The sequence below is a fragment of the Melitaea cinxia genome, chromosome 15, assembly GCF_905220565.1.
Source record: "Melitaea cinxia chromosome 15, ilMelCinx1.1, whole genome shotgun sequence".
NCBI classification, from domain to species: domain Eukaryota; kingdom Metazoa; phylum Arthropoda; class Insecta; order Lepidoptera; family Nymphalidae; genus Melitaea; species Melitaea cinxia.
The window spans coordinates 5,309,204-5,334,121 of record NC_059408.1 but is presented as its reverse complement, the minus strand read 5'-3'; the positions used below and the strand labels follow the sequence as shown (position 1 = coordinate 5,334,121).

General features: G+C 31.2%; 1 protein-coding gene across 1 annotated transcript in view; it reads left to right on the top strand.

Annotated features, from left to right (window-relative positions):
- LOC123660630 overlaps positions 1-24,918 on the top strand; it is a 72,208-nt gene that overhangs the window by 1,253 nt on the left and 46,037 nt on the right. The window lies entirely within an intron of this gene.

The following is a 24,918-nucleotide window of genomic DNA, read 5'->3' as shown; positions in this document are numbered from 1 at the left end:
CTGATAAATACGGTATTGAGGTGACCGTATAGGACTAGGATACTCTAAAATGCTCCGTACATAAGCAAAATAAACATTCTTAATAGCTGATATATCTGTAAACGGTTTACACATGCGGAGAACCAACCCTAGGTTTTTATATGACTTCATTAGTGTATTTTCTATATGATCTGATACTAATGGTATATTTTATTACTTTTAACTGTTGCGGACTAACGCAACACCACGGGCGCGGTGCGCGGCGAGGGACGGAGGGACAGCCCCACCATCGGATCGGAGCGAGGATATCGGCGGCTCGACCTACGACACGTCAGCGACCCTTTGTTTCTACGCCTAAGACTGTTTATTTAATATTTGCTGCATTCACAGTTTTGTTCCCGAAACGGCTAATAAACCAGATATATATACAGTCCACTTAGTATTAATTTAACGTTCACCAGAACACTAACATAAACTATACGAATATTTGTTGATCAAAATGGACCACCAAATCTCTCAAACTTTGTTTTCTGTTAATTTATTACCGATATCTATCCATGAATACCGCCTGAGAACGATTAGTCAAATATGACTTTACCCATCGAAGTAAGTCCCCATGGATACCCAGAGTTTGTAATTTATTTAACGGGATCACTAATCAAAAACCATCGTATTATTTATAAGAACGCATGGAATCACGGCTACAACCAGTTTATTATTAGAAATACGTCAGTTTAAAATAGATCCTGAACTTAGAGTGAACTAAAAATCTTCGGCTTCATATTACGTTTATTGTACAAGATTATAAGCTGAAGGTAAAAATTAGATTTTCTTTTTGTGTTTATACCGTTTCTAAAAGCATGTTTATAAAATTATGCAACTATCAACATGCAGCCGCCATTACGTGAAGTGCAGCACTTCAATAATAAATACAGGTTTTGAATGAAACGTCTTTCTTTCTCAATTTTTATAAAATTCATAACGACTCGTTAACGTTCAATGGGGGAGGTCAAGTAAACTCAGACTGCGTAGAATATAATAACACATATTATTTTTATATAAAGTATTTTATTCGTAGTACTTTGTACAATAATAAAAAGCTGTTTAGAATTCTCTTGTATTCATTATGTATGAGATTAAAAGGAAGTTTTTTTAAAATCTATTCCTTCGTCTTTTGTAAAACGACTGCATTTTTTATTGCTCTATCCACTAATTTAGTGATTGTTTTAAATTTCCAATAAAATTAAAAAAAAAAAAACCAGCGTAAATAAAATCAAATGTCTTTCCTATCTGAACCTAACAATTGTGTGTGTGTGTGTGTGTGTGCGTGTGTGAAGAGTAGAATTCCTAGACAGTTAAGAACTTTACCGCAAATAATGTCCACTCTGTTACACTGCAACATGAACAGTAAATTTGTAATCGAGCAATGTCTAGCGACTAACTTTCTTCTGGTCCGCACGAAACTCTTAAATTCTGAAACGGCATTAAGGTCCTCAAGTGTTATCGTTCCGAAAAGTTGAACTGCTAAGAGACTAGACTTTTACTTGTATTATTGTCAAATATATATAGATTTTATTGGGTGAACTATTAATGCGTAAGTTACTAATAGGCGCGACGACCATATCCTTAAAACTTATTTCTTATAATAATAAATTTAATTGTAACATATTTATGAATAATGATTTAATTGTATTTTTTGTTCATTATACATTTTCTTTGAAATGACGAATGACGTCATAAAGACGTTAATGCGACAAAGTTACAGCGCATTATCCGCACGATACTGGAATTATAGAATGTAACCTAGCCCACCTGAATAATTTTCCCGCGAAGAGTTAACAATGTTTCATACAACAACTGAATGATTAAACTACTGACAAATATTGTAATAGTCAAGTAAAAGGTTAGTTTTTACGTAAATAACCTATTATTTTCTTTTTTTTTTAACTGCAAATAATTACTGTAATAATTGTCTTATAAGGGTTTGTTATGGTACTAAAGAAAAAAATAATAAGTTTACTTCGATTTCAGTTAAAATATCGGTAGTATTACTATGAAAGCCGGTGGTTCCTTATATAATTTTAATCAAAAATTTGATGGTTGGCCTTGCATGGTACATGGGCCTTACTGGGAACATTTACAAATCGTGAGGAGGAGTTGAAGCAAACGTAAGAAAAAAGGAAACTCTACAAGGAACAGAGTACAAAAAAAAAGAAAAACATCAATAAAAATGATTCCATTAAACTGCTGAAAAGAAAAGCACAAAAACAAAACAAAATAAAAAAGTGCAGAAGTTGAAGAAAAGAAATGGGATTGTCTCGCATGCAGAGAGAGTAGAATCGAAGATATTAGGCAAAATAGCGAGCGTCTAAAGTTATGATCATGAGGAGTGCATTTATTTCACTAAAATATATCACATAATCAAGCTCAGATTGAGATTAAAATATCCAAAATTATTATCTTTTTCAGTTTATAAGTTTGTTTCCAAATTTATGTTATTATTTTCTTATATTTTTGTTTTTTAATCTTAGTAATGGTTGACTTTTAATATTCCTGATCATTATAAGCCTTTATAAGTTCGTAATAATTAGAGTAGATACTTAGTCTGTAGTGTTTATTATTTCATTAAATATAAAAAGGTTGTCATTGACGATCATTGTTAGTTTGGTCTTCTTAGGAACATTTTGGCCTTACAAAGAACGGACCGATAAGAAGGCCGTTATAGGTATTTTTTTTTAATATAATTTCACTCTAAAACTCATTGGCAACTTATTTCTTAGCGATATAATACTCATTAATGTATATTTTTAATTATTTTCATTAACATATTCTTAGTTATACGATGATGTTCATCATTCAATGTTCAATCATTCAATGTTTCTTTTAAATGGAACAGTTTTTTGAGTCATTTTAGTAAAAGTGTATATTTTAATTATTAAAACTCTAGTTATAAATTGAACGACTGATTTATAATATTGACCTTGTATGGAGTCCTGTTCCTTGCAAGGTCGTTTGGAAGAGCTTATTAAAAGTTAAGTTTATAAATTAAACAGCGATTACATCTAGAAAAAAAAAAGTAATTTGTGTGTTAAACAATAAAACAAAGTGTTAATTCATAATTTGTTTCTTTGTTTATCCAGTAAATGAACTAATAAAAACTATTTATTCATTACAGTGGCCTTCCATGGTCCACCCACCTTTACAAATAATCGTTCAATAACTTATCTTTCAATAGCTCTTTTTATGAAGTATTGATTCACTTCAGCCTATCGCTGTCTACTGCTGAACATAAGCCTCAACAAACTCGCGCCAAAAATGGCGTGAACTCATGTGTGTTGCCCATAGTCACCACGCTAGGCAGGCGGGTCGGTGACCGCAGGGCTGGCTTTGTCACACTGATGACGCTACTGCCCGGACTGTCTTCGGCCTGTATATATCAAAGCCAGCAGGTGGATGGTTATCCCGCCATTGGCCGGCTTCTTAAGTTTCATGGTGGTAGTGGAACTATGTTATCCCTTAGTCACCTCTTTCGACACCCACAGGAAGAGAGGCTATATTTTTTACCGCCGTAGCCACATAGCTTATAAAGTAATGATTATGATAGTGTATTGGTAAAAATCAAATTCAAAATATGAAATTTTTTAAAATATGTACGAGTATGTTTTTAGTACACGTAATTATAAATCAAAATTTTAATAATATCTTTTCACAATAGCTTTATTTATTTTATGTTTTTAAAGAACATTCAACTTAAAATTTTCGTATATTAGTGAAAATTAAAAAATTTACGTATCTACGTACTCATTAAAGTCGCTACACTGATAAAAATACGAATAATTAAAAAATGTTTTTAATTTATTTTGGCTCATTAACATTTTGTTATCATAATCGTTGCGAGGCATTCTTTAAATACCAATAACTTAATGTCAATGGTGTTTATATCATACCCAACAAACTCAATTAGTCTTTTAATTAATTGCCTAGCCTTGTCCCTAAAAGAAGCATTCAACCAATTAGTTTAATGACATTTAGGTAAAAAACTGAATCACACTAAATTTTACATAAAGGACTAAAATAATATATAACTAATGTACATATACTTCGTTTCGGCCTGTACTATCCCACTGCTGGGCATAGGCCTTTTTCCCCATGTAGGAGAAGGATCAAAGCTTAATCCACCACGCTGCTCCAATGCGGGTTGGCGGATATATTCCCTACTATGAGTAACGATCGCTATCAGATGTACATGATAATAACTGGGACCGATGGCTTAACGTGCTCTCCGAGGCACGGTGGGGAGATCCACAACGACTAACAACCAGACAGGAAATAAATATTTATGTACAAATATCCACTCTGAGTGGGAATCGAACCCACGTTCGTCGGTGTTTAGGCGCCGCCGACACGGCACACGTACCATTATACCAGAGCGGTCATCATATCTACGACATCATATATACAGATCATATACATACACTATATAGAAAAAATCAATAGGTTGACGGAAGAACAAATCAACATTTTTTGTAATCTTTAATTAATTGTTAACAATTGTAAAAGTAAAGACAGAAATCTACTGAACGGATTTTTGCACTACTTGTAACCAATAGATGGAGTTATTTATCAGGAAGGTTCAGCTGGTATTATGTTACAATACCTTATTATATGTATATACTTCGATTCTAAATTCTTCATTCCAAAAAATGGTCAAATACGGTACTACTAATCGTTATCAACTTAAATATGTTAATTACCTTGAGAATTTCGTGCACTTTATGATTATTCTTTATTTACCCCCATTTATATCTCACACGAAGCAAGTTATGATTCGTTCGTGAAGATTATATAATAGTGCCTGTCGCCATTTCGAAATTACGTAAAATTTTCGTTTCGTCATCGGATAATCTTCAAAGAATCGCGTTACATGTTTGACTCTTTCGTAATAAATACCATTGGAATATTTCCTTACGAGTGGTGCCATCGTCTGCCTGTCGACGTATTTTTTTTTATTTTTTTATTACATTTTATATTAATTTACATTCGAAATAATATCTGATATAAGTGTTAAAATCCAAATAATTACCGACGTAACAAAACAGTTTAATATTTTGGTGGAACATTTGTAGATTTAGGCCTAAGCAAAAACCCCATACGAGAATTTCATTCTTCTTGGTGCTGTTGAATGTGAAGCGTTTGTTCATTAATGTACTAGAAGACTATTTAGTTTTAAGTTTTAGTTAGAAGACTATTTTATTTATTATTATTATAGAAGATTATTTTAACAATGTTAAAAGAATATTTTAAAATAAGAATAGTCTTCTTTCTTCTTCCTTTATTCTTATTGTTCTTCCATTATTTAAAGATGAATTTTTTTTTTTTCGGTAATATCACAAAAAGTTTATTTCATAATTAAAATTTTAATAAAAAATTCATAATAAAAAATTTAAGGTAATGTACACTATCATTTTATCAATAACTATACCTTAAAACAGTAACATAGGTATATATCGTAAATAAATACATTGTATATAACGTAAACATCAAAATTATAAAACAAAGGAGAAAAGCCAATTTCATAAGTCATCATTTTATCCTTATTTGATGTAAATATACAATTGATTGACCGAAATAAACTGGATGTAATCTGATTGAATATGTATTGATTTCATATGGGCTCGCCGTATCAATAATAATTCAGGCAAATCTGTATCAAGCCAGGCAGAAGGTAGAGTTCCATAATTTTGCATATTACAGATAATAAATGAATTGTAGATATTCATATTACATGTCTATTCAGATTATTTTTGATAAATCTTTATGTACATATTATTAGAATAATAAGATTCCTATTTCAAAATTCTCTTACAATATAGAGTATTTTTTTTAATATAATTGTACCCTATATTATTTACAGGTACTATAAAAACTATCCTTATCCTTCCCTAGATGAAAAAGAAATGCTATGGGCTGAATTGTTACTGTAATTTTTTTTAATTAAAACAATATTTAAAACGACTTATTGGCTTTTTACAACGAACTTGTATTTAATATTAACTAGTATTAACAATGTATCACACAACAATTTAATAATTACTTATTTAAATATTGTAATATTGGTATGTTTCAACAGTTGCCGTTAATGGTTGAAGGTATCTGGTGTATAATGTTATCCAATGGTTAAGTTTATGATGTATGATTTTTCAGCGTCGAACTCCACTTTATAGGATATTTATATTCGCTATATTTTCGGTATCGCTGTGAATCTAAAAGTTTTATTTAAGTTGAATTGAGTTGAAACAGTCTTAATTGAGGGGAAACAGTTCCTAATTCCCATTTTTACCTTTGATGTTAAAGTCGATTTATAACTTATAAGTAGGATAAACTTCAGTCATAACTAGTTACCCCTAAATGTTGTTTCATGTTCGATTTTCAAATCATAAACGATATCTTTCAATTTTGATAGAAGTTTTAAGTACAAAATATTTATAAGTTTTTTTTTTATACGACACAAAATACATGCCTTTTAAAAGCCACTTTGAAACCCAATATTTCCGAAAGCGAAGCTTGAAAAGAAAAATATTCGAAGAGAATTCGATTTGATTTTAAAATATTTTTCACGATGCTCTTGTCAGTCGAGCGAATAAAAAAATCGTCCAACTTCACAACCAACTGATAGTAGCGACTTAACTTACTAGCGATATTAATAAATGCATTTTATACTATATATATATCTTTATAAATATAATGTCAATGTTACTGACAGAATGATTTGGTACCTATACGTGTATTTATTATTAGAGAGGTAAAAAACATTGGTGAAATTAATGTCTTACAATAAATCAAATTCCAATTTTGTTTTTCTTTGTATAATACGCATTGCGCATGCAAATTAATGTAAATTTTTATTTATAATTTCTTTTAATGTGTCACAGATTCGAAAAATTGGTAAAACAGAGAACAAGTGCGAGAAACCTTACAGCTTCTCTTTCGAATTACTGTTTAAATGTTTACAAATTATCACATAAGAATATCGAGAGAGATATCGGTATAAATGATTGTAATGTACATCATCACCATCATCATCACTTCAGCCTATCGCAGTCCACTGCTAGAGATAGGCCTCACCAAGTTCGCGCTAAACATCCCGGTATTCCACAATCCCGATCAATATTGTAATATAATTAAATAAATTTGTCATATACATATTAATTGCAATTTTGAGTTTTAATAAATAGGTTAAAAGAATTTTATTCTCGAAAAGAAAAATTCACTTATATGAGAACAACATAATAAATGTAACGATACAAATATTCGACTTATAAGTAGGTACGGAATAGAATATATAAAATAATTCAGTCGTTTTATATATTTTAATCACTATAAAAGCTCAATTTTACTTAGCTATACTTAAATTAGTTTAAGGACTTAGTTATTAAGGTTAATTAAAAACTCAACTATTTACAAGAAATTATACTTAGATATAGTTTCATTACTTTAAGAAGTTAGTTATTAAGGTTAAATAAAAAAAAAATTATTATTTTTTGCTTTTCAGTTTTTCGGTAGTTTAATTTTTTGTTAAAAAGTTTTTATTTACAAAGTGTAGTTGTTGGTGTCAAAGGTGGACATCGAAAAAGTATTTTAATTATTTTATTTTGTTTCCTTTGAAGTTCTTGTAGTTTTGTTTTGCCAGTGTTACCCCATATTTCTATTAAATACAATAAATGCGATTTTACTAAAGAAATGTAGATGTTATATTTTATTTTCTCGGGTATACATTTTGAAATATTAAAAGTGACCCAATTAAAGAAGAATTTTTTTTTTATATATTCTACTTGGTATTTAAAAGTTAAATAATTGTCTACCTATTTCGTAAACCTAAAATAATAAACGCTTAAATAAACGCTTCAAAATCAACAAAGTTCATTTATTTATGTTAATTACTTGAAAAGTGATATGCCGTTCATAAATAATTGTACAATAAAAAATTTAATAATATGCAAAATAATTTTATTTTATTTAACATTTTTAAATATTTAAACAACGTTATAAGTGATAACCAAAGAACCCGGATAACTATAATCTATATAAATAAAAATGAATGTTGCTAAGCGCATAACTAAAGAATGGCTCGACCAATTTGGCTAATTAATTTTTTGTATGTTCCTTAAGGCCCACGGAAGGTTTTAATACAATTTTTTTTAAATACTATTAACTTTTGACAGAACGAAGCCTGTCTGAGCAGCTAGTACGCTATATAACTACGCGGGTGAAACCGTGGACCACAGCTAGTTGCATATAAATATGATTTGTGATTTCATTTTATTGTGATATTCCTCCATCACGCCGCTTATGACGCCGCGTTGGAGAGCACGTTAAGCTGTCGGTCCCAGTTGTTATCATATACATCTGATAGAGATCGGTCACAGCACTGGTTTCTGGCAGTTGCGCTGGCGGTTGCGGGTTCGATCCCCGCACATGACAAACATTTGTATTGGCCATACAGGTGTTTTCCGTAGTCTAGGTGTTTGTGCAGTCCTTGTAGGTCTCCCCACCGTGCCTCGGAGAACACGTTAAGCCGTCGGTCCCGGTTGTTATCATGTACACCTGATAGCGATCGTTACTCATGGTAGGGAATATATCTGCCAACCCGCATTGGAGCAGCGTGGTGGATTAAGTTCTGATCCTTCTCCTAGATGGGGAAAGAGGCCTATACCCAGTAGGGGAATATTACAGGCTGAAGCGATTCCTCCATCACTTTATTATATTTATTTATTTTATACTTTATTGTACACCACAAATACATTACAAACAAAGCAAAAGATAGTTACAGACTATGAATTACAATGGGCGGACTTATGGCTAATTAGCGATTTCTTCCAGACAACCCATTACGTACTTGAAATAAAGGAATAAAAAAGATTTCAAGATATGTAAAAGTATTTCAAAAATCACAACAGAACTTATTATTTCGATCGTATAAAAGCCATATTCCTTTTTACCTTTTACACAATGATATTTCCATCAATGTTATGTTACTTCAAACAAAGTAACTTTTACAGAGTTAAAAGTATAAATGGCTTTTAGCGAATGTTCAAAACATACGTGGCATAGAGATATTCAGTTACCGACAACCCGTACGCCCTGTCTAGCTTTGAAAGCGAGGATAAAAATTGTTCTGAAAAATTGTGTGCCAGTTAAAATCATTGCATGCAAAGCACAATACGTTTTTAAATAACTTTATAGTAAATGTAAACGAGAAAAGTTTTTGTTTCAAACATTGGATATCTAACACATATAAAAAATTGTAATTGAATTTGTTACAAATGGCAGTCAAATATTAGACGTAGGTAAATTAAGTATATGTATGTAATTGGATACGCTAAATTTATTTCCAAATTCTACAATATTTACAATTCTCTACTTCAGAACTTAATATTTAAAAATAGTTGTAATATAAAATCACGATCATTTTTCGCTTTTTAAGACGAGTAATAACAACTTATGTATTAGACATGACTTTTACAACATACAACATAGTATATAAATGCAAACACTTGAATATGTTTTGTCTTTTAAATGCTGAAAATGACATCAAGTAAACTACCTTAAAGAGTTTTAAGCTGCTATGCCAATACCTAATAGTATTTGATACTTTCAATCTCTATCTAGTGGAGCTATCGTTTGTCACTCGCTTAGTAAACGGAAAAATCTAATAACAAAAGATAAGAGACAGTGAGAAACGTATTTTTTCAACAGTTTCTGTTCTAACTTACGATTTATTGCTTACAGTTTCGTTTTTTTTTGCTAGTATCTGATATGCTATACTGATTTAAATCTATCAATCATTACAGCCTATACAGTCCACTGCTGGACATAGGCCTCCACAAGTTTACGCCAAAAATAACGTGAACTCATGTGTTTTGCCCATAGTCACCACGCTGGGCAGGCGGGTTGGTAACCGCAGGGCTGACTTTGTCGCACCGAAGACGCCGCTGCCCGTCTTCGGCCTGTGTATTTCAAAGCCAGCAGTTGGATGGTTATCCCGCCACCGGTCGGCCTTCTAAGTTCCAAGGTGGTAGCGGAACTGTGTTATCCCTTAGTCGCCTCTTACGACACCCACGGGAAGAGAGGGGGTGGCTATATTTTTTAGTACCGTAGCCACACAACAACTACAAATGACTTAGAGTAGCTTTTTTAGAGACACACGATAAAATTTACATTTAAAGGTGATTTGCTTGATAATAAAATATTTTTTATTAATTATCTTTCGATACTTTTCCGGACATTTTAATCTCGATACTAGACTAGCATAATATTTTAAAATTCATAAATTTACTAAGCGTTAAATATGTACTTGTGTTCAAATACGATAAAATTAATATCAAAATTCTGAAGTGAAAATCTATCAATATGACTTATTAATGTTTATTGAAATTCATAAGATGTGTCTTTTCTATCCCACGTGACATTGGCGAAATCGACAGTTCCCCCTGGCACAACTAAAAGCCATTAAGCTCAAGAATTAAGCGACTTAAAAACGCTAAAAAGTACTTGTATTAATTATTGTGATTTTTCAAATTATTTGTCGTTGTAGTGTATAATTATTTCTGTCAACGCAGGTTTAATCGCGAGCGTCAACTAGTGAAATAAATGTCATTTCATATTTATTAAAACTTTTCGTATATTTTGCGCATCACTACTGGTTCATACACGGAACACTCAGCTCAGAACGTTTTAATTATTTATGCAAGTAAGACCCTTCAACCTCGCTTTAGGGGTTATACTGCTGTCACATTTACGTGACTGCATTTTCGACAGCTTTGTAAAATATGTCATGTAATTATTTTAAAAATTTAATTTGCTTTAACGTCGTGCATAAATGTTGCACACTTGCTTTAGTTGAAGGGAATTAAATGCAACTTTGATACTGCAGCAGTAGAAAGAACATATCTAAGAATTTATTCATAAAACATGGGTCTAAAATGCATCACACAAAATTGTTCTTAGAGTCTATTTGAAGTGAAGTGCATTACATTACAAAATACATATTGCTACACTTCGATCTCTATGTAATCTCTACATAATGTAGATCTACAAATTTGCTATTTTCAATTTTGTAGGCGCTTCTACTAGAAAAAGATTCTCGGTACTTTTATTTTTAACTCTAGGTTAGTTTAAAATTTTACTTGCCTTATTCTTTCTAATCATAAATCCAAAACGGAAATACTTCGTAAACTCGTAAGGAGGTTTTCAATTTCAATACTTTGAATAGGACTCTATATCATGTTAGTTCTTTTTTTAAACGAAGAATACAGAGTGTATTGGGTATAACTGGTAGAAAAATAATAGTTAATCTTTCAAAGCCCTTATTATTCTTTATATATACCCAGTGGCGCAGCGTGCTTTTGAGGGGTCCTGTATCAAATTTAGTTAGGGGGCCCAAAAGAAGGGTAAAGATTTTTCACAAAAGAAACAAAAATGCTTACATTCAATTAAAATAAATATTTATTGACTATAAGTTATCACTTCCTCCTAGAAATGGGGAATCGTGGATAAAATTTAACAAATTTTTTGCTTATACACGTTAGGGGCCCTTGTAGCCCGGGGGCCCCGTATCATTGATACGGCTCATACGGTAGTAGCTGCGCCCCTGTATATACCTATGCATCCTACACTAATTTACTTTTCAAGCATCATTAAATGTATTTCAGTTCAAAATGTTTCCGTAATTTTACTGAAGATATACTCAAAACATTCATTCAAATTGTATTTCAATTTCATATCACACGCTTAATTTAGCGTCAATGAAAATACACGTATATTTTAATTTTCTCAAACAATGATCACGATGATGAAATGCGCTGTGTACATTGAAAGGGCAGCTAGCCTCGCATGGTTTCGACGCAACGAATTTTTGCTGCACTGCGCGACTGAATTACAGCAAATATAGTACGTACATGTCATCAACTGTATCCAACTGGGCTATCGATTTTATCAAAATGGAAGCCGACTAGTGGTCAGTCAGAAAACTGTTTAATTTTACAGACCTCCGTTGTTACACCAGTGCGGTCCGTATTTGAATGAATACTCGTTATTCAAAAAAAATAAAATAAATTAGAAAATATTAAAATATAAGTCTATTTATTCGACATTTTCTAAAATATAAAGTTACTCATATTTAATACTTTTTTGTTGTAATTTTTATTGCAGTAAAATAAAAGTCACACAAAGTTTCAGTGAAACAAAGAAACCGTAATACATCAGAGTGTGTAGTAAAATAAAGTAGGAACATCTCTTTATTGTTTTACAGGACAAAGGCTCCTCGTTTCAAGGAGAACTTTATAAGGTTGAAAGTCGAAACTTGAGTAACATTACTACGTTATTAGACGTTCCAAAAACATTTTTCTAAGAATCAGTATTTATTTTAAAATGAATTTTATTATTTCACAATTTCACTTACTTTCTTTTTTTTGTACAAAAAATTTTCGTTGACAAATGATAACATAAAAATGTCAGTGACTACAAATAGGAGTATCCTAATAAGGCTGTTAAAAGTTTGAAAGAAATAACGAACGCGCATAAGTTCACTAAGCAGTTACAAAATATAAAACATTAAAATACATCAATTTTATACAATGATAAAGGCGAGATAAATCTCGTTCGACCTACGCTTCGAGCTTACGACTTCACTTAGTTACTAAGCAAATGCCCGGCCGGGCCCAGACTATCCTCATGTTTCTAAGGCAAGAGATTTCCCTGTATTGATTAGTTCTCCGCAAACGGGATCCGGACAGTTTATATCACATTAGCGAGTTTATGTAATGGCGTAGATTATAAACTATTCCATTTATTTATGCTGGTAATCAAATTTATAAGAGATTTTTAGTTTTTTTTTTTTTTTTTTCTTATAGTATAAAATATTACATTTAAAGTTTAATTGTATACGGTATATTAATAAATATTGAACTAGAGTTGTAGTTGTTGGGTTCAATTTTATAAATATTGATGATGTGTTTACTTCATGTTCTTTATATATTAATCCTGGCAAAAAAGTTTACACATATTTTTTGTAGTAAAAAATCAATCACTCAATTTGGTTTAAGTTAGTCTCACAATTAGCGTGTTCAAGCAAACAAACACATTTTTCAGTCACATACTCGTAATACAAGTTAGAAGTCGACTCAAGTAAGATTTTAAGCTTCATTATAGATACGCGATTATAGTTACAGGTACTGGAGAAAGGGACATACATACACAATGTATTGGGGAATAGTAATGACATCAGGAAATGACGTCTTGATTAATCTGAGGATGACAACGTCGAATTGTAATAAGCGAATACAATCAGTGATGATTCAAAGTGTCATTATTGCTTGGTTCAAGCTAAGATCTATTTTGATAGACACAAAGTGATTCGCTACGAAGATAAAACTTTCATTTCGAAAAATATAAACTATGACGTTTTCTTTAAAACTACTGTTATAGAGTAAAAAAATTTTGATTTTCATTTAAAATATCGATATTTTTAATAAACATTGTTAGTATGTCATTAAAAATAATCGTTATAACTAATACCAAACTACTGACATTCCTAATTTAACCAAATAAAAAGTTTTTTTACTAAATTTGACGAACTTTCTTTCACTTCACCATTGCCATAGACGCAAATGTAATTCCATTAACATTTTAAAGTAACTAGAACTTTTTGAGAAAAGAGGACGCGTCTAGTTAAAATTGCGTTTTCTTTTCTTATAATTTCATTTTATCCGTATATATACATATATACTCCCGGTATTGCGCGACTCGAGTCAAATAACACAGCAAGTTAATTAATCACTAAAATTCTACATAAAGAAAACACAAGAGAGAAATACATAGAGATTATACAACTAAATGAAAGATTCACTGAACTTATGTTTCAAGAAAGCGTTATGAATGTCAATGTCCACCTGAAATCATTATGAAGCCGATGACCTGATTTTGTAAGACAGACGTAATAGAAGAAAAAAAAACTACATGTAACAAATAAATGAACACTTTGACGACGCGATAGCGCAACGGTCACAGAACTGGCTTATCGGTGTTGCGCTGGCGGTCGCAGGTTCGATTCCCGCGACGCATATGACTTTGTATTGGACATACAGATTTTTGCTGTGATCGGGGTGTTTGTGCATGTGTATTTTGTGTTTTTCTCGATCTTCGATAATCAATATAGAACGAGGTTTTTTGTGTATTCACATTCTAATTCGAATTAACACAGTCCTTATTTCTAATATTTAACATACTAATAAATATTCTAATTGGTGATCACATTTTGTCGTTTTTATTACGTACACACGAATGCTGCATAAGTACATCGTTTAGACCCGCTTATGTATGCATATTCTTCTAACGAACATTTAATACTATGCAAAAATTATACATTCATAATACGACGTCTTTAAATAAAATTTTAGAAGTATTCTCAGTTCTAAAATATACTTATTCTTATATCTATTGATATAAGATTTAATTATGCAATGTATTTTATATTTATTTACCTGTAGAATATTTCGATCGTCACTTTTAATGTTTTCTAGTACCTGAGAACGCAGTGTGTATTTTATACTAGTGTTAAAACGAGTTGAGTATACTTAAATATACATAACGTATTTTATATTTTCTTTCTTTTTTTGCACGCTTGACTTAAGGAGTAAGCTGGTAAGTGCGTGACGAGAGCGTTACGAAAAGTGTGATTGGGTGATGCGAACGGAAGTTTAGAGGAAGATATAAGTTACATGGAGCTAAAGACGTTTTACTTCAATCGTGTGGTCTAAAGCACACTCAGTTTTTTACCTATAAGTAAGAAAGAAAAGAAGTAGAGTAAAATCAATCAACAATTTATGTAATTTCCATTTAACCATACAAGTAAAAAAATACAAATTACAATAATAAATCAAACAAGCCTCGAGACAACGTATTGCAGCCAAGTCATTATTTCAACGGCCACAATTTCGCGACAGATCATTCACCCGGAAGGTTTGGGGATTGACGAGTCAAAAATAGCGGTCAGTCCAACCACAAATACCTGTACTATGTCACCTACTAATGGACTCTAACACTCAAACGAACTTGTGTCGATACTATTTTTCATTACCATGAAATTATTTCTTATCATCTAATCCATTCATTCTAAAATAGAAACTTCATTAAATCATATGTTATTAATAACTCCAGCAAAGGTTTATCAATCTTTATTATCTCTATAAGCTGTAATTTTTGAAATTACAATAACATAAATTTATTTGATGAAATAACGTCTAACGGTATCTTAATCGCATTATATTTTAAGTGTGCATAAGTGTGCATAATTTAAATATGTCAAACAGATCTATCTTAGCATACGTAAATATCATAACTTCTTTACAACTTATGCATAAAAATATAGATACATAGACAAAGTCACGTAAAAAAAATGTCGTTTCCCTGAATTTAATTAACGTATCGCGAAACGTTAAAACAAAAAAAAGGTATTAGTTCTATTCTTTAACCCGACGAGTCTCGGTCAGACAGATGTTCGGCTAAACGCTAATTACACTAGACCGCAAATGTATGCTCTAGTCTGTGCCGATATAATTAAACAAAGTCCGTATTCCATAATCTTGTTTTCCTTAACATGTTGATATCATTTTTTATTTATATTTTCAACCTAGAAATGAGTAATTAGTATTCCTTTTATTATAACTAAAAGAAAACTTGTTTAGTGCATATAATAAATTCATTTTTAACCAGATATGTACCAACCTACTGAATCTTTCATGGGAAGACGCAACCTCGGCTACTTACTAAACTACGTGACTAACTACGTGAGTAGTCTATGAGGTAATTAGGCTATTAAAAACTAGTTATTATAGATTTTACATGAAATTATTTGTTTTGTTACAAAATATAGTTAGCTGATAATAATATATCAATTGATAATTCGTAATGTATTGTATCGTCACAACATGTTTACCGGGAAAAGTTAACGAATGAAGTTACTATTAATATGATCAAAGTTATATCCAAAACAAATGATAACTCATTTTGTAATTATCAAGACTCAAAACATTAATGTTTAATTATCCTTTATTTGAAAACTTCCTTACCGCTGCTGCCTTTGTACGTCTTTTAATGCAAAATTTTTGTCTTTTATTTTAGTGTACAACAAAATACGATTATATATTATAAATATATAATAGTTTACTGACGTACCATCAACAAACGATAAGCTATTATTATGCTTTTTTTATTTAAATGTGAAGACAGTAAGCTTTTCCACACAGTGTAAAAGAATCAACAGGATTTAGGTAAGTTACAGTTTAAAACAAATATTTATTTTGCAAGTTCATAACAAACAAAAAAATAAGTTAATAACACCAATATTAGGTATCCGCACTATTTTGAATGCATTCGTTTTATTATGTTTCTGAACTTTTTAATCCAACAATAATCACCAACTAGAAGAGTGAAATTTTACAAATTAATCTTAATATTCATATTTTAAAAGCAATATATATTCGTCGTTTTATTAAAAAAAGGGTTTATGTTTTATACATCTATACTTAAAAATATCCCGTAAACATTATCCAATCGTACCCCCTGTCCCATGTAAGCGATAGTCGCAATTTAAGAATAAAGAGCATAAAAATACCTGAAAAGAGAAAAAATAATTGTGTTTGCTCGCAAACGAAAAAAACCGACTTCAATTACATCGACGAGTAAAACAACGTAGATCGACGAAAAAATAGTCAAGTAACTACCCGTTATCAAAGATTACTCAAAAAGTAGTTATCAGATCTCAATAAAATTTATATGTGACCACATGACAAACATCAGCTTTCGATTAAATTAAAAATTATCAAAATCGGTACACCCAGTAAAAAGTTATTGCGGATTTTCGAGAGTTTCCCTCGATTTCTCTGGGATCCCATCACCAGATCCTCCTTCCTATCACGGTACTAAACTAGGGATATCTCTTTTCTAACAAAAAAAGAATTATCAAAATCGGTATATCCAGTAGAAAGTTATGCGGTATAATATAACGTAGGTCGAAGAAAAAAGCGTCAAGTAAAAACGCATTATTAGATATAACACGAAAAGTAGTTGTTAGATCTCAAATAAATTTAAATAGGACCAATTGACACACACCACCTTTCGATTAAAAGAAAATTTGTCAAAATCAGTCCACACGGGCAAAAGTTCTGATGTAACATACATAAAAAAAAAAAATACAGTCGAATTGAGACCATTACATGATCTAAAAGTTTCCAATTCAAAACATTGATTTTCAGGAATAATATTGCTAATATAATGACAGCTAGATTAATTATTATGAATTGTAAACCCACGCATTCACTGATTTTCAGATTCAGTTATTAAGAACTACTTTTTAACCGACTTCCAAAAAAGGAGGAGGTTCTCAATTCGACTGTATTTTTTTTTTTTTTTTTTTTTTTTTTTATGTATGTTACATCAGAACTTTTGACCGGGTAGACCGATTTCGACAAATTTTGTTTTAATCGAAAGGTTTTGTGTGCCAATTGGTCCCATTTAAATTTATTTGAGATCTAACAACTACTTTTCGAGTTATATCTAATAATGCGTTTTTACTTGACGCTTTTTTCGTCGACCTACGTTGTATTATACCACATAACTTTCTACTGGATGTATCGATTTTGATAATTCTTTTTTTGTTGGAAAGGGGATATCCTTAGTTTGATATCATGATAAGGAAACCAGGATCTGATGATGGGATCCTAGACAAATGGAGGGAAACTCTCGAAAATCCGCAACAACTTTTTACTGGGTGTACTGATTTTGATAATTTTTAATATAATCGAAAGCTGATGTTTATCATGTGGTTACATACAAATTTTATCGAGATCTGATAACTACTTTTTGAGTAATCTTTGATAACGCGTAGTTGCTTGACTATTTTTTCGTCGATCTACGTTGTATTACTTGTCGATGTAATTGAAGTCGGTTTTTTTTTCGTTTGCGAGCAAACACAATTATAAATATTACGTTTCGGATATATTTTGTACTGTGAAATATTAATTTTAAAATCAGTATTTTATTAAATGAAGTACACGTAACAAGAGCTTATAGAATAGTGGGTATTGTAATGAATTATTAAAATATTACAACACATGCGGATACAGTGCACTATATGCGGATACACTATAGAGTGGTTTTAACTTCTTACTATAGATCTTCCCCACGTATATGCAGCTTATGTCTATGTGACTGAAGTACATTTATTTGTTATTTTTCGTGTTTTTGATAGCTTTTTAAAAATGTAAGTTGTATATTTTGACGTTCTTTATTTATTTATTTTATACTTTATTGTACACCACAAATATATTACAAACAAAGCATAAAGATAGTTACAGACAGTGAAGTACAATGGGCGGACTTATGGCTAATTAGCCATTTCTTCCAGACAACCCAGTTCGTTAAGTGTTTATGAATATTTTCTTTTGAATTCATTTCATACTTACATATATTTAAATTATAGTTATAGTTTACGACATTAGACTAATGCCTTAATCTTTATACATAGCTCCACATAACAACCGCTTTAGTGTAGTGGTGCCAGTAGTCGCCTAAAACACCGATGGTTTGCGGGTTCGATTCCCGCTCGAGATGGATATTTGTATTTGTACAAATATTTCTTTCGAGTTTGGACAGACATGACCTTGTGGGTCTCCCCACTGAGCCCAGAAAAGCACGGTTGTTATCATATACACCTAATAGCGATCGTTACTCATTGTATATCCGCCAACCCGCAATGGAGCAGCATGGTGTATTAAGCTTCTCCAACAAGGAGAGGCAGCCCAGCCACGACGTGGCCAAAAATATGTATGTATATTTTATTAGCAGTGGGATATTACCTGGTTGAATCGTTATGTTATAAATCTTATGTTTTGAGCCTCTCCATCTATAAGCCTATTGGATAAATCACAAATCATTATTGATATAGCAGTGAATCCAATTCCAGGCCAGCATTGGTAAATCTTCATTAAATTTATACACTTGGTTAAAATATATCATGGATTACTACATATTTCTGAAAAAACTATTATATATGTCTGTCTACTTATTCTAAGGGAGAAGAGCAGTGCAACAGATAAAGTTCCAATCAAATTTTGTAACGTTTATAGATTATGTTGTTGTTGCGGTCTTACAAAACCTAATTACCTACCAGCCACAACTGGCGAGGCTCTTAATTCAGAGGGCAGTCAACAATGCCTTTGCGCGACTAAACGATACTACTGGTATTAGATTCCTACATATGATATTAGCGTTCTGTCAAAGTGATCGCTTTGATCTGAAATCTGAAGTTTGGTGGTAATTTGGTTGAGTATTTGTGTTTCAAAGTTTAGTCATTTGTTCTAGATATATTTCCGCTTTGTGATTTGTATTTTTGTTGTCTGTTCTGTTTGTTGGAAAACTTGAAATGTAGCCTTATGTTTAAGCTCGAATTCCACAGTAACATTTAATATTTTGCTAAATCATTTTTTTTTTTTATCGAAATTGAATTTTAACTGACTTAAATTAAAAATCTATTCCTTGTGAGCGCGACTAACATTTTAGCTTTTCACTCGCTCGTTTCATGGACAGTGTTTTTATTGAATCTGATTTTTTTAATTTGTTTGTCTTTTAGATTTATTCGTTAAATTCAGCAGGATGTACATATGTATTAATCACATGTATGTGATATATAGATGTTAAGATTGTTTAAGATGTTTTATACAATATCTACCCGAGATCGGTATTGACTGTTATATTCGATTGTATAATACAAACGAATATATAAATCCTACTAGCTGACTCCGCAAACGTTGTTTTGCCATATATTTTATTAACCTTCTCAATCCCCACCCCGCGTTATAACTTAGAGGAATAAAAAATAGATGTCGGCCGATTCTCCGACCTACCCGATATGCAGACAAAATTTCATAATATTTTATTAACCCTCTTACCCCCCCCCCCCCCCCCCTATAACTTAGGGGTATGAAAAATAGATGTTGTTCGATTCTCAGACCTACCTGATATGCACACAAAATTTCATGAGAATCGGTCAAGCCGTTTCAGAGGAATTTAACTACAAACACCGCGACACGAGAATTTTATATATTAGATTAATATCATCATTATAGCTTCAAGAGAAGAATTTTTACTGTTTATACAACTTATACGATATTTCAAAAAACTTTCTCTACCAGTGAATGTTTCAATTTCGATTTTTTAATTTTATCTTATTAGACAAAAACATTTTCCCGCAATGTAGAAATATGCATAACGGAGTTACAACTTCTAAGGGAAAGTTAATTATATATTTCAAAATTGCAGTCAATATAATTGTGTTTGCTCGCAAACGAAAAAAAACCGACTTCAATTACATCGAAGAGTATACAACGTAGATCGACGAAAAAATAGTCAAGTGTAGTAAATAGTCAAACTGCGCGTTATCAAAGATTACTCAAAAAGTAGTTATCAGATCTCAATAAAATTATATGTGACCACATGACAAACATCAGCTTTCGATTAAATTAAAAATTATTAAAATCGATACACCCAGTAAAAAGTTATTACGGATTTTCGAGAGTTTCCCTCGATTTCTCTGGGATCCCATCATCAGATTTTGGTTTCCTTATCACGGTACCAAACTAGGGATATCTCCTTTCCAACAAAAAAAGAATTATCAAAATCGATACATCCAGTAGAAAGTTATGCGGTATAATACAACGTAGGTCGACGAAAAAAGCGTCAAGTAAAAACGCATTATTGGATATAACTCGAAAAGTAGTTGTTAGATCTCAAATAAATTTAAATGGGACCAATTAACACACACCACCTTTCGATTAAAAAAAATTTTGACCAACTCGGTCCACACGGTCAAAAGTTCTGATGTAACAAACATTAAAAAAAATACAGTCGAATTGAGAAGCTTCTCCTTTTTTGGAAGTCGGTTAAAAACACATTAAAACAAAGCAAACGCGACAGTGTTACTAGATTAAGAACAGTACGCCTGTAAAAATATATATGCAATTGATTTTATAACAAGTATTTTTGCGTTGACATTTATGTTTCCGCAAAAATGCTAGTTTAAAAAATGTATTGAACCCTTTATTGAATTGAACCCCTTAACCCGTTTCTTAATAATTGTGTTTGCTCGCAAACGAAAAAAAAAAACCGACTTCAATTACATCGACGAGTAATACAACGTAGATCGACGACAAAATAGTCAAGTAACTACGCGTTATCAAAGATTACTCAAAAAGCAGTGATCAGATCTCAATAAAATTTATATGTGACCACATGACAAACATCAGCTTTCGATTAAATTAAAAATTATCAAAATCGGTACACCCAGTAAAAAGTTATTGCGGATTTTCAAGAGTTTCCCTCGATTTCTCTAGGATCCCATCATCAGATCCTAGTTTCGTTATCATGGTACTAAACTAGGGATATCTTCTTTTCAACGAAAAAAGAATTATCAAAATCGGTACACTCAGTAAAAAGTTATTGCGGATTTTCAAGAGTTTCCCTCGATTTCTCTAAAATCCCATCATCGGATCCTGGTTTTCTTATCATGGTACTAAACTTGGGATATCTTCTTTCCAACAAAAAGAGAATTATCAAAATCGGTACATCCAGTAGAAAGTTATGCGGTATAATACAAAGTAGGTCGACGAAAAAAGCGTCAAGTAAAAACGCATTATTAGATATAACTCGAAAAGTAGTTGTTAGATCTCAAATAAATTTAAATGGGACCAATTGGCACACACCACCTTTCGATTAAAAAAAATTTTGACCAACTCGGTCCACACGGTCAAAAGTTCTGATGTAACATACATTAAAAAAAAAATACAGTCGAATTGAGAACCTCCTCCTTTTTTGGAAGTCGGTTAACAAAATAATCTTCATACATGACATAAGCTATTATATCGTTAGTTAATTTATTTCAAGAAAGGAAGTATCTAATGTGAATACAACGCTGTGAACACTATTTCTAATGAATTAACTAAGGTTTGTTGAATTAAATTACACCTCTATCAATACATAATAACCTTGTCATTTACAAATTATCAAATAAACACTAATTGGGGTCACAATTAATTTCATAGTTGTTAGTAGACGTAATATATAGAAAATAGCTTACATAATATATATGAATAATATAACAAATGAAGAAAAGCGTTATCGTTATCAATTCATCAAAGAAGATGCGCGTGCGCTAGTATTTATCTGGCAGTATATTAATCCAGCTAACCTAAAACCTCCAGTAGCACGAGAAACACCGGTCGAGTTGCACGCGTTCGCGTTGTCATTGGAATACATTTTGGCCGGTCTGCGTGTAACAAATAACATTTAAAATGGTGAGTGTAATGTGCTTTACATCCAAATCAGTCAGTGTCAGGTGTCTTGCAAAAAAATGGAAAGTATTTATGTAATTTATTTTTTTTTCATTCGATACATGTATCTAATTGCAGTCGAACCATCAAATAGGTATTTTTCATTTAAAGCACTGAGTGCATAGCATTATATCATATGGCCGCGATAAAATGAAACATCGGCAAAATTACTGTAAGATTTTTTTTTACGTAGCGTATTATTAAAGATTTTATTTTAAGATAGTTAAAAGTGCTTTGGTTAGTAAAAATATTTACCCGTAATATATATTTTTTTTAGTTACATAAATAAATAATTATACAAGGTTAACTTAGCACGTGACTGCTTCGCTTTTTTACGTGATTAAAAAACAATTTAATATATTATCAAATTATAAATGCTTAATCACCCCTATATCTGCTACCAAGTCTTGGTATCTTAATTAGATCTATAGATAAAATGTCGAACCATTGTCACTCTACCTAAAAATTTAATTGCCATAAAAATATATACAGATACATCTTGAATGTTGCCACTTTAACTGGGCAACCAGAGCGAAATACATCTTTGACATCAAAATTTTCTGACAGAAAACGCTTAAATCAATTTTGTGCTACTCTTACTGATACCTACTGCATTAGATCCTGCGTCACAAATTTGTTTGCGCCCTGAGATGCACTTTTTCTTTTATTAAAATAAAACTTAAAAATGTACCAAATTTCTTCGTTGGATTCACCCATTTTGGCGGACAGAAAAACAGATAAAAAGTGGCAGGAAACTGTTTTATACTTTTTAATTTCATTTTTAAATGTCACCTTTTCATGGTATCAAAACCAGCCGATTATAAACAATACTACCAAAAATATTTTATTGTAACTTTTTGCTAGAAGAGACTTTTTCTCCGACCTATTATTTAAAAATACTGTAAGTGTGACATTTACGTGAAAAACGTACGCGTAATCAATAGTTTATTTTCTTGTCAAATAATGCATGAGAAATGTTCATGTTCAATGTTTCATTACATAGTATAGTCGCTTCCCGCTGTCTGTATGCTGAATTCTTTAAAACTACGCAACGGATTTTGATGCGGTTTTTATAAATAGAATGATTTTAGTGGAAGATTTATATGTATAATACATGCATAATATAGTATGAACACTGATAGTTTTGTAACCGTGCAAAGCCGGGGCGGGTCGCTAGTTAATACTAATTCATTATCTCTATTTTTACAAAGTGCTTAATTACAGTATAATTCGTTGTGGTAAAATCACGTCCTTCTGTTTATAGCTCATTAAGGAAAGTGCAATTTGCAATATCTTAAAATGACTCAACTAAACTGATTTTTAATTCCAGTTTAGGACTCTCTCTTATTGTTTATGCATAAACCATTTCATTTTATTGTTTATGTTTTAAAATAATCACTGATTTTTTATGTTTTATTGTAAAGGTCAGTTGAAACAAAGCATAATTCTATCTAATTATCTCTCATAATTGCTGATAGAATCCTTTCCAAGTGATATTCAGCGTAATTAGTGTACAAGTAATCAGAAAATAAATTTCTGTTCTGTTTTTCCTTTGACTACAAAAGAAAAACCAAGAAAAGCCTTTATTATATAAATTGTAGATATTAATTTTATTTTATTAATTTTCATGTCAAATTTAAAATAGCTGCTCTGATATATAGTATATATATATAGAGAGTATATATGTAGAGATTTAGGAGCATAATTTTTTTGTTACGCAACTTTTCTTATGACTCAACTTAGCACTATCTAACTCTAAAATATTCGAAATAGACAATAAATAAATAAATTAGACAGTAAGTAAGTTCTGCGTTCAGCTTTGTTACTTTTTTAGATAAACATAAAGAACTAGAGTGGCGATAATATAAGTTACTTATATTAAACCCGTTCGTCAGATTCATTCTATATATTTTCATGTACCCTATCTAAACTAAACCTTATAGTTTTAGGTGGTATTTATTTACAGAGAAAATAGGTATGTGTTATATTTATAGTTTGGATTCTAAAAGTAAAATGACGTACTTTACTAAATAAATCTATAATTATGAAACTCGCGGGTTCTCGCTCGTATGGATTAGGTACACGATTTTGGCTGTTCCGTTTTCTCCCGAACCGTATCCCATGTGTCGGTTAACACAGACACAAAATTTTTAAAATTCCTATAGTAGTTTTTGATTTTATTCATTACAAAAATAACAAGTACAAAAATACATTTTGAAAAATATAAATATATATTTTATCCTACTAATATTATAAACGCGAAAGTTTGTATGTCCATACATGTATGGATGTTTGTTCCTCTTTCACGCCAAAACTACCGAATTTATTTTAATGAAAGCTTACAGTAATATAGCTTATACATTAGAATAACATAGGCTATAATTTTTTGAGATGGTGTGTGAATTCTCCAAAATATAACGATAATTGTCAAGTAAGTCGGAAAAAAATCTGCCATCTGCGAACTATTCTGGCATGCGCTGCAAAAACTGTAGAGTTT